General features: G+C 43.0%; 1 protein-coding gene across 2 annotated transcripts in view; it reads left to right on the forward strand.

Moving 5' to 3' along the window:
- Positions 1 to 8,136, forward strand: part of RAB3B (RAB3B, member RAS oncogene family) — a 93,243-nt gene extending 85,107 nt beyond the window's left edge. Inside the window, exons 6-7 of one of the 2 annotated variants that reach the window (XR_013959734.1) lie at positions 4,666 to 4,795; positions 6,829 to 8,136. The gene's annotated coding sequence lies outside the window, so the exon portion shown is untranslated. Of the gene's footprint in view, positions 1 to 4,665; positions 5,559 to 6,828 lie in introns of those variants that run through there. The other variant, XM_080652119.1, reaches the window with a different exon arrangement.
- The last annotated feature ends 5,283 nt before the right edge of the window (positions 8,137 to 13,419 follow it).

The raw sequence follows: 13,419 nt of genomic DNA on the forward strand, positions 1-13,419 counted from the left end.
TGGGAGAAGTTCGGTGCTGGAGACAGCCTTATAGGATTAGACTTGCCAAATTGCAATAGCCTCTGTGCTCAGCTTGGATGGGTTGGAGTCTCAGGGTGGAGCAGACAGTCTTGGCTTCCCGTCAGCCTTGCCCTTGCACGCCTTCAGACCTCTGCCTTCCCCGGCTCCCGAGTCTCCGCCCGAGAGTCCAGACTCCCCTCACAAGAGCTTGGGTCCCCAGGGGCTCGCCTGGAACTGGGGTCCAGTGCAGTCAGAACTGGGGCTCAGTGCAGTCAGGAGCCTCCGACTCCCTTCCACTAGGGAAAACCTGTGGCAACCTCCGCAGCCTTTGTGCGTACTGGCACGGAGAGTTGAGTTTTTAATAAGTTTATCAAAATGTACTTTCAAAGTGATTCTCCGAGAACAACTGCAGCTTAATCTACAACCTGAGAATTCTGGGGTACTAAGATAGACTTCTACAAGTTCAATGTGCATGGGGACCCAGTAGGCTTTTAATAAATAAATAAGTATATATATTGATTTCAGAGAGGAAGGGAGAGGGAGAGAGATAGAAACATCAATGATGAGAGAGTATCATTGATTGGCTGCCTCCTGCACATGCCCCACTGGGGATCAAGCCCGCAACCCAGGTATGTGCCCTGACTGGAATCGAACTGTGACCTCCTGGTTCATAGGTTGAGGCTCAACCACTGAGTCACCTCGGCCCGGCCCAATAGGCTTTTTAGGAGAAGTGATAAGTATGCATTTTGGAGCAAAGAGTGTAGACAATAACTGCCTCTGGTCTCTGGACTAAGGAAGAGATTAAGAAAATAAAGTGTATTAAAGGTTTTCTCTCATAACTGTTCAGTCATCTTCTCCAAGTGGAAGTAAAATTCACATTATTAAAGAACATCCTTCGTTGCCTTAGCAGGTTTGGCTCAGTGGATAGAGCGTCGGCCCATGGACTAAAGGGTCCCGAGTTCAATTCCAGTCAAGGGCATATACCTTGGTTTCAGTTTCCCCAGCCCTGGTTGGGGTGCATGCAGGAGGCAAACAATTGATGTCTCTCTCACATAGATGTTTCTTTTTGTCTCTCCCTCTCCCTTCCACTCTCTAAAAATCAATGGAAAAATATCCTCTGGTGAGGATTAACAAAAAAGAAAGCTCCTTTGCTTATATGACTCTCTCTTTTTGAAAAACAAGAAACAACCCTTTAGTCCACGGGCCGACGCTCCCCTTAATTTATCCCCTTAATTTCAAAATTACTCTTGAGGAACAAGACCTATATTCCTATGTCTCTAGTTCCACCTTGTGGTTGATAAAGAAATCACCCATTCCAGCATCAACAGTTGAATTAGGTAAAGAAACCATCAGGATCTTTATACTTACCAACAGTTCTTAAACACATACTTTGACCAGGTTCTGTTGTAAGTGCTCTTCAAGAGTTATGGCACTTAAACCTCACAACAACCCCATGAAGGATGTATTTTATAGATGATAAAATCAAGGTTAAGAGACTTTACCAGAGTTTAGGATTTGTCTAAGATCATGCAAGTGACAGAGTCAGGACTTGAACCAACCCATCTGCTTCAAATTACAACTGTCTGATTATACACTAACTAGAGGCCCGATGCACGAAGATTCGTGCAAGAATAGGCCTTCCTTCCCCTAGCTGCCAGCACCACCTTCGCTCTGGTCAGAGCTGCCTTTCCACCTTTCTGGCTTCCCACGCTGCCCAGAGGCCCAGAGAAGCTGGGGCGGTGCGGAACACCACAGCCGCTCGGTGCCTGTGTATGCAAATTAACCCACCATCTTTGTTGGGTTAATTTGCATACTCACTCCTGATTGGCTGGTGGGCGTTGCAAATGTATGGTCAATTTGCATCTTTCTCTTTTATTAGTGTAGATGCACATATCTAACACATATTTTTCATTCCCTTTACAACACACTTATACATCCATTATCATATTTAATCAAAGATTTGCATTTTCAAGGCAGTCCATAAGAAATGGATGATCATCCAAAAGGAACAAATTAATGTTTAAATCTCAGACATTAAATTATTAGGTCCTAGGTAAAGAGATTCTTGGTGCAAAATGGTACAATGGAAAAGCTGTGAGCTTTGCAATAGGACCTACATTTGAATTCCTGTTATGACACTTTCTAGCTTTGTTGGGCCTCAATGTCACTGGCCTCAATTTCCCTATTTGTTGAATTAAGAACCAGTGAACTCAGAAAATGCTAATTTTTGTAAATCAAACTCTGGTTTGTGTTTCATAGAAGTTAATTTCTAAAAGTTAATAACATATCAGTAAACAAAGTGTCCTGTTGGAATCGGATGACTGATTTTGATATCATAGATTAAGATCTTAAAGTGCTCAATGGATCTTTGAAAAGTGAAACTTTGAAGAACATACACATGACAGGCTGAATAGTAGCCTCCCAAAGATGCCCATATCTTAATCCCTGTGAATATGTTAGAGCAAAGGGGAATCAAGGTTTTAGAAGATATTAAGGTGGCTAATTAACTGAACCTAGAGGGATTATTATTTTTTGGATTATCTGGGTAGGTCCAATTTAATCACAAGGGTTCTTATAAGTGGAAGAGAGTCAGAGGAAGATGTAATCATTGAAGAAAGGCACAGAGAAATTATTCAACATAAAATACATGGCCTAATGATTTCTCTCCAGCATCATCTAGAAGCATCCAGCAGGGCAAGGAAACAAATTCACTTCCAGAGCCTTTAGAAAGGAATGTACCCCTCTGACCCTTTAATTTAGCCCAGTGAGACCTGTGTCATTTTTCTACAGAATTGTAAGATAATGTATTTGTGTCGTATAAGCCACTAAATTTGTGACAGTTTGTTACAGGAACAATAGAAAACTAATACAATACTATGGGCATCAGTTTATCCAAACTTGTTACCTGTTTCCTATGCTGGTGTAGAAAAGCCCTGGACTTGGACTCTGAAGACCACAGTTAGCATCCCAATTCTGCTATTCAATAGCAGTGTTCACATTTCCTCTTTGAGCATGTTTATCATGTGGCAGCATCTACCTCACAGAGTTATGTAGAACAAATCAGATAATAGATGTATAGGCACTGCATAAACTGTAAAGTGTACTATACATGTAAGAAATTATTATTTACAGTGTCTGGTACATAGTTGGGATGCAAGAAATATTTGCTAAGTGACATTCTTGGCAGCCCTTGAGATATGGAAATATGATTTTGAAACATATGCCAGGTACTTTGGGAAGAAAAAAGATCATATATGGTACCTACTCCTATATTGATTACAACATAATTATGGAGATAACATATTCATGAAAAGATTTAAACAAGAACTCAAAATTTATATAGGACAATAGTACAAGAGAAGTCACAAGGCTATATATGATTAAGGGCCAAGGAAGTGATGCAATATGTATCCTGAGTTCAAGTATGGAGTGGATGACCAGTGTGGGTTGGAAGGGTCAAGGAAGGCTTCTAGGAGGAGGTGGATTTTGAGAAGGATCTTGGAGGGTGTGGTTAGATGGAGAACAATTGCTACTATTACTCCCACAAAGCACTTTTATTATTTTGTTTGTTTTTAAATTTATCTTTATTGTTGAAAGTATTACAGATGTCCCCTCTTTTCCCCACATTGATCCCCTTCACCCTGCCCCCACCCCTCTGGGATTCACATTTTAAATTTAAGACATTGGCAGTCAGTTCCAGTGTTTCATATGGTATTCTTTTGGACCCCCTTGCTAGTACTTTTTCCTTTTTATTTAAAAAATAATTTCAAACTTACAGAAAACTTATAAGGACAGTACAAAGAAGGCTTCCCCCTGTGAACCTCTGAGAGTAGGTTGCCCATATGATGCTTCAGCACCTACAAATTATCAAAATCAGGAAATGAACATTGACGCATTACTATTATGTAATCCACAGACTCCAAGTTTAGACAATTGTCCCAATAATGTTCTTAAAAAAAAAAAAAGTTTATTGATTTTAGAGAGAGGGAGGGAGCGTGAGAGATAGAAACATCAATGAGAGAGAAACATCAACATCAATAGGCTACCTCCTGTAGCTTCCCCACCGGGGATCAACTCATAATCCAGGCATGCCCTGACCAGGAATTGGCAACCTCTCGTTGCATAAGTCTACACCCAACCACTGACCCACACTGGCTGGGCCCAATAATGTTCTTTATAGTGATACCTTTAATTATCACATTTTGTTAGTCTTTAATGAAAAGTTTCATAGTCCTTGATTTTCATGACTTTGCTACTTTTAAAGATTGTAGGTGAGTTATTTTACAAAACATTCCTCAATTGGGGTTAGTTTTGATGTCTCCCCTTGATTAGATTAAGCTTGTGCATTTTTAGCAGAAATAGCTCAGAGGTGATGCTGTGGTTTTTTTTCTTGTTGCATATCAACAGGTGGTAACAATTTTTATTTGTCCCATTACTGATGTTAACTGTGTTCACAGAATAGTGGTGTTTGCTCAGTTTTTCCACTGTAAAGTTGTTCCTTTCCCCTTATTAATAACAATTTTGTGAAGAGATATTTTGAGAGTACGTAAATATCCCATTCCTCATCAAATTTTCACCAAGTAACTTATCATTCAAAGATGTTTCACTTTTTTAAAAAGTATATGCAGTTTTTAGACTGATATCTGTGTTTTTATTGATTTTCAGAAAGAGAGGACGGAATAAAGATAGATGGAAACACTGATGACAAAGAAACATCCATCTGCTGCCTCTTGCATGCTCCCACGGGGGATCAAGCCTGCAACACGGACATGGGCCCTGACCGGGAATTGAACAGGTGACCTCTTGATTCATAGGTTGACGCTCAACCACTGAGCCACACTGGCCAGGCCATAGATGTTTCTTGAGTGAATTATTACTATTATGGCTGCCAAATAGTGACTTTCTTCTAATTCCATCATCCTTTTGACATTCATTGTTGGCATTCCACTTTAACAAAAAGCTTTCTTCTCTCCCTATCCTATCTAATAAAAGAGTAATATGCAAATTGACTGTACCTCTGCTACACCACAAGCCACGCCCATCAGCCAATCAGGAGCAAGTATGCAAATTAACCCAACCAAGATGGATGCAGCCTTGGAGAGAGCTGGAGGCTTGGGTTTCCCCAGCAATGGAGGAAGCCAAGCTTTCCACCTGCCCTGGCCTGCCTTGGCCTCCGCTTAAGGCTACAAAGTTTCAATTATAGAAGATAAATAAATCCCAACAAAAATAGCGGCAGCCATGGAGCTGGAGAGAGCAGGAGGCTTGAGTTGCCCCCAGCGATGGAGGAAGCCAAGTTTCTACAGCCCTGGCCAGCCTTGGCCTCCACTTAAGGCTACAAAGTTTCAATTATAGAAGATAAATAAATCCCAGATCCCAGGGCCTCCTCTTGGGTCACCGGGAAGCGTGGCCAGCCTGCAAACCACCACAGGCCCCTCGCCCAGGCTGCCCCACACCCCAAGGGAACCCCCACCCTGATCCGGGACACCCTTCAGGGCAAACCAGCTGGCCCCCACCCATGCACCAGGCCTCTATCCTGTCTAATAAAAGAGTAATATGCTAATTGACCATCACTCCAACACACAAGATGGCTGCCCCCATGTGGTCAAAGATGACTGCCCTCCTGTGGACACAAGATGGCTGCCACAAGATGGCCAGCAGGGGAGGGCAGTTTGGAGGGACCAGGTCTGCAAGGGAGGGCAGTTGTGGGTGGTCAGGCCAGCAGGGGAGGGCAGTTGGGAGGGACCAGGCCTGCAAGGCAGGGCAGTTGGGGGCGATCAAGCCTACAGGGGAGGGCCGTTAGGGGTGACCAGGCCGGCAGAGTAGGGAAGTTGGGGACAACTGGGTCTGCAGGGAAGGGCAGTTGGGGGGGACCCAGGCCTGCAGAGGAGAGCAGTTGGGGGGGACCAGGCCTGCAAGGGAGGGCAGTTAGGGGTGACCAGGCCTGCAGGAGAGGGCAGTTAGGGGTGACTAGGCCTGCAGGGGAGGGTAGTTAGGGGCAAATAGGCTGGCAGAGGAGCAGTTAGGCATCAATCAGGCTGGCAGGGGAGTGGTTAGGGGGTGATCAGGCTGGCAGGCAGAAGTGGTTAGGGGCAATCAGGAAGGCAGGCAGGTGAGCAGTTGGGAGCCAGCAGTCCTGGATTGTGAGAGGGATGTCCGACTGCCCGTTTAGGCCCGATCCTACCAGGATCGGGCCTAAACGGGCAGTCGGACATCCCATGAGTGGTCCCAGATTGGAGAGGGTGCAGGCTGGGCTGAGGGACACCCCCACCCCGCCCCGTACACAAATTTCGTGCACTGGGCCTCTAGTTTATATCAGTTTAGATGTATGGATTCCTATTTTATACAATGGGTTATAATCTGCTACTTACTGTGATTTATTTTGATTCTCAAATTGTCCCCACTTTGGTCCCGTGGGAACCCCTTCAAGCTGGCCTGTGTCTTTTTGACATGCCCTTCCTTACTGCTTTCTGGTATACAAGTTGTGTCAGGTTCATGTTATACCTTCCCTGCCCTAGCCTTAGGGTCAGCCATTTCTCCAAGAAGCCTTGGTTTCTTTTAGTAGAAATGGCCTTTCAGTGGAGAACAGCATTTAGAAACCAAGACGGAGCTATTTGGTATGCTCATTGTTATTGGGGTGTCACTGATTCCAGGCTCTCTCAATGGATATAGGTTGAGAATATACACTGAGTGGCCAGATTATTATGACCACCTGACGTTTGTAGGCAAATTAGCCGTACACTGCATCATATGGGATATGGAAACCGAAGGTCTGTTTGAACACCTTTGCAGTCTGCAGTTACCAAGATAAAACGTCTCTAATTCGCACAGGAACACAAGGATTGGACAGTCGAGCATTGGAAAAGTCATGTAGTCTGATGAATCACGTTTCCAGTTGCATCATGCAGATGGCAGAGTGAGAATTTCACGGAAACAGCATGAAAGCATGCACCCCACATGCATGAGTACAACACTGGGGGTAGTATTATGGTTTGGGGCATGTTTTCCTGGCATGATTTGGGCCCTTTAACTCGTGTGGAATCATGTCCAAATAGCACAAAGTGCAGAACATGGAGGGTGTTGGCTGCGGTGGGATGGTGGAGGAGGTGAGCGGGGGCACCAGACAAAGGCGGGGCACCGGTTGCTGTCATCGGGGTGAGCCTCTGGTCGTTACTGAAAATTCTTTGCTCTCATGGGACCTGCTGTGCCTGCCTCAATTGCTCCATGCTGACAGAGCATGGGGGGCAGTGGTGGGAGGAGTGGGGCTGCCGGCAGACAGAGGACGGGGGTGGGGGGTACCGCGGCAGCAGGGGCCAGGCGGAGGTACTGAGGATGGGCTGAGACCCACTCTTGTGCTCACCGCAGCCTTGTGGCCCACAGTTCCTTTCAAGGTGCACAAATTCGTGCACTGGGTCCCTAGTAATTATTCATAAAGAAAGAAAAGGAAGTATGATGGAAAATCAGATGCTTTTTATTGTTTTATTTTTATTTATTTTAAAATATAGCTTATTGATTTTTTACAGAAAGGAAGGGAGAGGGACAGAGAGTTAGAAACATCGATGAGAGAGAAACATCTATCAGCTGCCTCCTGCACACCCCCTACCGGGGATGTGCCCACAACCAAGGTACATGCCCTTGACCGGAATCGAACCTGGGACCCTTCAGTCCGCAGGCTGATGCTCTATCCACTGAGCCAAACCGGTTAGGGCGAGTCAGATGCTTTTTAAAAAAGAGAATAGTTTATTGATTTTTTTAGAGAAAGGTAAGGGAGGAGAGAAATATCGATCGTCTGCCTTCTGCATGCCTCCCACCGGGGATCAAGCCCAAAACCAGGGCATGTGCCCTTGATCTAGAATCATCCTGATGCACAGGACAATGCCCAACCAACCAGCCACACCAGCTAGAGCCCAGATGCTTTCTTAATGATAGTTATGAACTGTCCTTTGGGATATGTAAGTTATGACATTTGTTACTTTGCATATTACATTTGAAAACTAGACTGGGGATTAACCACAACAGGAAATATCAATGATTAAATTAATAAATTAGAAGTCTGTTTATTCTAGCAATGGGACAGACCTGTAAGAGGCAAAAGAGTAAAGTCTTTGGAATTAAACTTACATGATTTGCATTTTTGGTTATCCTGCGTTCTTGTGTGATTTTGTGCAAGTTTTTTTTTTTAACCTCTTTGAACTTCAGTTTCTTCATCTGTTAACTGGTAAATAATAAACAGACTTGGGTTGTTGTGAGGGCTAAATGAGTTAATGTACATAAAATACTTGGCCCAAAGTATTATACTAGTAGTTACTCAGGAAACTGAAACTACCAACTGAGCTTGGCTTCAAGATGTGTGAAATTTAAACAAACAAACAAAAAGCAAATATCTTATTTACTGATTCCCATGGAAGCAGGCCCCATCATTACCTATCCCCTCATTCCCAGCATTGACTTTGTATCACATTTCAAAAAGAAAAGAGAGGCTGGGAGCTGTCACACAGAAACTCTTTTAAATTCTGCCCCTCCTTCCCTCCCTCCTTCCCTCCCTCCCTCCCTCCCTCCCTCCCTCCCTCCCTCCCTCCCTCCCTCCCTCCCTCCCTCCCTCCATCTTTGCAGTTCCTGCTCCAATCAGTGCCTCTTTCCTTCCTGACTCAACGACAGAGATGTTCCTTCCTAATTTAAGGTTAATCCCTCTCTTTTGCCTCCATAGCGATCTGTTTTCTATATCATTCTTTCATTAATTCAACATTTAGTGAACACCCACTATGTTCCAGACACTATTTTTGATTCTGGGGAAATGATGGGGAACAAGACAAAGTATCAACTCTCCAATGGACCTTATAAAATAGAGAGATTATATAGACAATCAGCCAAAAGACAAATAAATAATATAATTTCAGTTAATGAGTATTAATTTAGGTAGAATGGTAAGAGAAGGTTTCTCTTAAGAGGTGACATTTGAGCTGATATATAACTTATAAGAAGGAGCAAGCGATGCAAAATCACATTTCAAAAAAGAAAATGGAGGCTGGGGCAGATGAGCAGATGTAATGGTCCTATAGGCAAGAATTATCCTAGTATATTGAAAGACATTAAGAAAGCCAGTGTCGCCCTAACCGGTTTGGCTCAGTGGCTAGAGCGTCGGCCTGCGGACTGAAGGGTCCCAGGTTCGATTCCGGTCAAGGGCATGTACCTTGGTTGTGGCACATCCCCAGTAGGGGGTGTGCAGGAGGCAGCTGATCGATGTTTCTCTCTCATCGATGTTTCTAACTCTCTATCCCTCTCCCTTCCTCTCTGTAAAAAAATCAATAAAATATATTAAAAAAAAAAAAAAGAAAGCCAGTGTCGCTGGCCAGTGTTGTTCAGTGGTTGAGCATCGACCTATGAACCAGGAGGTCACAGTTCGATTCCCAGTCAGGCCACATGCCTGGGTTGCCAGGCTTAACCCCCAGTGGGGGGTGTGCAGGAGGCAGCCGATCAATGATTCTCTCTTATCATTGATGTTTCTCCTCTCTCTCTCTTCCTCTCTGAAATCAATTAAAAAAAAAAGCCAGTGTGAATAGAGCAAAGGACAGAAATGGTAAATGAGATTATAAACATAGAAGAAGAACAGAAATAATAAGTGAGCCTCATAGGATATGGCAAGCAACTAAATTTTATTCAAAGTGCAAAGAAAAGCCACTGGTAGGCTTTAAAAAGGGGAACAATATGATCTGATTTCTGATTTCCATATTTTAAATGTTACTTTGTGTCTCACATTCTCCTTTCCAGACAGTCTTAAAATCTGTATCTTGAGAGATGAGAGCACCTAGCTAGATTTGTGATAAAGTAACTTTTTATTTGGCAAAGTATTTTTTATAGTCACTCCCAGTTTACCTTGAAGTTTGAATACCAAATTCTACCTAGAAGTATGTTTATTTTTATTTTTTTTAATATATTTTTTTATTGATATTTTACAGAGAGGAAGTGAGAGGGATAGAGAGCTAGAAACATCGATGAGAGAGAAACATCGATCAGCTGCCTCCTGCACACCCCCAACTGGGGATGTGCCCGCAACCAAGGTACATGCCCTTGACCGGAATCGAACCTGGGACCCTTCAGTCCACAGCCCGACGCTCTATCTGCTGAGCCAAACCGGTTTCGGCTAGAAGTATGTTTATAGTACAGGAGAACATTATCTTATGGGCATACAAACTCCTTAGTATGTTGTGCACACTTTGGTCTTCCAAGAGAAGACTCTATAAGAACATGTCTACTTCTTGACCTCAATATAAAGCTACCAAACATGGAGAGCAATCAATTGGCAGGACACTTAATTACTGGAGCTCCAAAGGTATAATTTCTTAGAGCGTGGGTCTAGGACAAAATTGTAAATATTATTTCTCTTGTTACCTATCTCCTCTTTCAATGTCTCTCCTCCCACATTTAGCAGTCTCCACCCAACCACTTCATTGGGCTTGAGACTTTAATGGGCTCAAAGCACTCCCAGTCTACTCAACCTAGAATCAACATTCCACACTTCTGACTTACCCTGATTCTAAATATAAAGGCTGATAATGAGGTTAATAAAATAATTTACCTTTGAAGTTTTAGGAGTAAGGCTCAGATCTGTCCCTAAGGGAAGTAGACAGCCATTACATTGACTAAAATATCTCTCAGAGGTAGGGCTCAAAACATAGAAATGAGATGTTTTTACTTTTCATGAGTTCTGACCTCTCATCAAAATAGGAAGAGAAGGGTCACCAAACCTGATTGGAGTGAAATCCTTGAGATAAAAATGGAAAGTAGAGGATGGCTGAAGATGGAAAAAAGCACTTAAATACTCTAAGCCGAATAAATGAAGCTAAAAATTATAGTTTTCCTCGACTTTCATGGGGATCTCAAGGTCTTTTTAACTTTCTAATGTGTCAACTTCCTATAAATAATAATAGCTTAGCTCTAGTTGGTTTGGCTCAGTGGATAGAGCGTCCTCCTGTAGACTGAAGGGTCCCGAGTTCGATTCCAGTCAAGAGCATGTACCTTGGTTACAGTTCCTCCCCAGCCCGGGCCTTGGTCCAGGAGGCAACCAATTGATGTTTCTCTCTTTCTCCCTGCCTCTCTAAAAATCAATGGAAAAATATCCTTGGGTGAGGATTAAAAAAAAAAATCACAAAAAATAGTAATAGCTTAATTTATCTGTTTTCTCTGCTGAATACTCTTTATAATAATTATGAATATTCAAATGGAGGGTGGCAAATTTCTAAATTATTTTCGATGGGAAAACAGTACTTCTGGTTTTGGAAGTCTTGGCTATGCCTCGGGTTACTTGTAAGCTATACCTCTCTGGATAGGTTCTCTTTATATTTGAAAAGATCAGATTAAAGTATTTCTGTGATCCCTTGCCAGTTCTCATATTTCATACATCTAATCCAGGGGTGGGCAAACTTTTTGACTCGAGGGCCACAATGGGTTCTTAAACTGGACCGGAGGGCCGGAACAAAAGCATGGATGGAGTGTTTGTGTGAACTAATATAAATTCAAAGTAAAGGAGCGGAGGGGAGAGCAAGAGAACCCTCTGCTCTTTCGGCTTCGCAGGCCAGATAGAACAGCCGAACGGGCCGGATCCGGCCCGCGGGCCGTAGTTTGCCCACGGCTGAATTCTAATCTAACACTTTGGACATTTGTTATGTGGTCAGAATTATAATGGGCCAAGCATCAAAGAGGTATTTTTCCTGTGACATTACATTTTTTTGGTTTTCCTTTTACTATTCTGGTAGTTCCTTCTCAGTCTCTTGTGCGAATGTTTCCTCTTTTATAAAAGCTTCTCAAAACTTGGTTCTTGGGCCCTCTTCTTGCCCTCACTCCCCACGTTCTCCCCCATTCAAACTATTTTTTACACATTAACCAGAGTGATCTACTTGCAAAACCACATGGGATTACGTCTTCCTGTTTCATTTGTTCACCAATTATTTACCGAGTACCAGATATTCTTCTAGAAGATAGGAATCCAGTGCTATACAAAATAGACAAGGCAATGACTTCTTTTTACTCTTAGGAAGGTTTCCCTTTGCTCCCAGATTATTATATTTAGCCATATTGACCTGCTTTCTCAGAGCTTTTGAACAAGTCTATTCCTATACCAATTCCTATACAGTTTTCAAATGTAAGCTTAAATTTCTCTTATGAAAACTCTCTGATCAGACTAGGTCCCCCGGTATTTCTCCTTCTAGAACTAGTCACGGCAAATTAAAAATGTTGTGTGCCTGTTTAATATATCACTAGTTCTCTTGTAAGCTCAAAGAAAAATGGGAAATTTCTTGTTCATTACTCTATTCCAAGCATCTGGCACATATCAGGAGCTCAGTTTGTTAGCTGAATGAAGGAATGGCTCACTATGGAGTGTTATCATAGTTCTGCAGACTGGCGACCTGAAGATTCAGAGACCTCTTTTTAAAGGGAAAAATTAACAGGTCACACTTTAGGATTTGGCCTTTTTTTTTTTCTAGTTAGAAAGTTCTAATTACTGGCTGAATTTGAAGATTTCTTACTTATGGAATCATTGCTTTGGAGAGTTAAAAGAAAAACCTCAAAATAGAGGTCACTTCGGGTATTTATTCAACAACAAACATTACCGACTGAAAATTAACTGGGATATTTCAACAATATTTTTCAATTAATTTACCTCACCTGCTGCCCTAGTTCAGGTTTTCATTTCCTGCCTGAATCGTTGCACTTCTCCTTCCCAACTTCTTGTCATTGTTTTTAAAATACATTATTTGTTTTGTGTTTTTTCCCAATTAGAATGCAAGTTCCGTGAAGGAAAGGATTTTTGTTTTGTTCATGATTTTATTCCGTGTTTGTGAAGCTCAGGAAGCCTAAACAAACTTAGACAACAGCCATCAATACATCTCCCTGCTCCAAGTGTTTCTCCACCCATTCATATTTACTCCGTTTATGTGCCAGTATATTGTATCTTGTTAACATGTCAGTTGATTTTAATTTTTCAAGAATGTCTGTTTCAGTCACATGTTAGGTAATTGGCCACTGGAGGCCATTACAAGCAGAAAATAACTTTGGAAAAAGGGACCTGAGGGCAGCAGCCTCCACCCGCTGTAGCTGCTCAATAAATGGTGGCTGACCTTAACGCTGTGGACTCTAGGCCGTGGGGAAGCTAAAATATGTTTTCGCACAGAAGAGTGAACACATCCTCACCAGTCTCTTAAGCACCTTTCTGGGCTTTGAGGGTGAATACCAGCAAAAGGTGGCCAGCGATAAGGTGGAGCAGCGCCAGGGCTATCTTGGGCCTTCAGCCCCGCTCAGCGCGGCTCCACACTCGAACAACTGCCATCTGGTGGCGAAGAAAAGTACTTCCGGTGCTCCACTTTTCCACGTGCTGAATCACGGCCCAAGGCTCCGCCCCGAACTGAGGGGCAGGGTGCGCATCTC

The sequence above is a fragment of the Plecotus auritus genome (assembly GCF_963455305.1).
Source record: "Plecotus auritus genome assembly, chromosome: 2".
Taxonomy (NCBI): Eukaryota; Metazoa; Chordata; class Mammalia; order Chiroptera; family Vespertilionidae; genus Plecotus; species Plecotus auritus.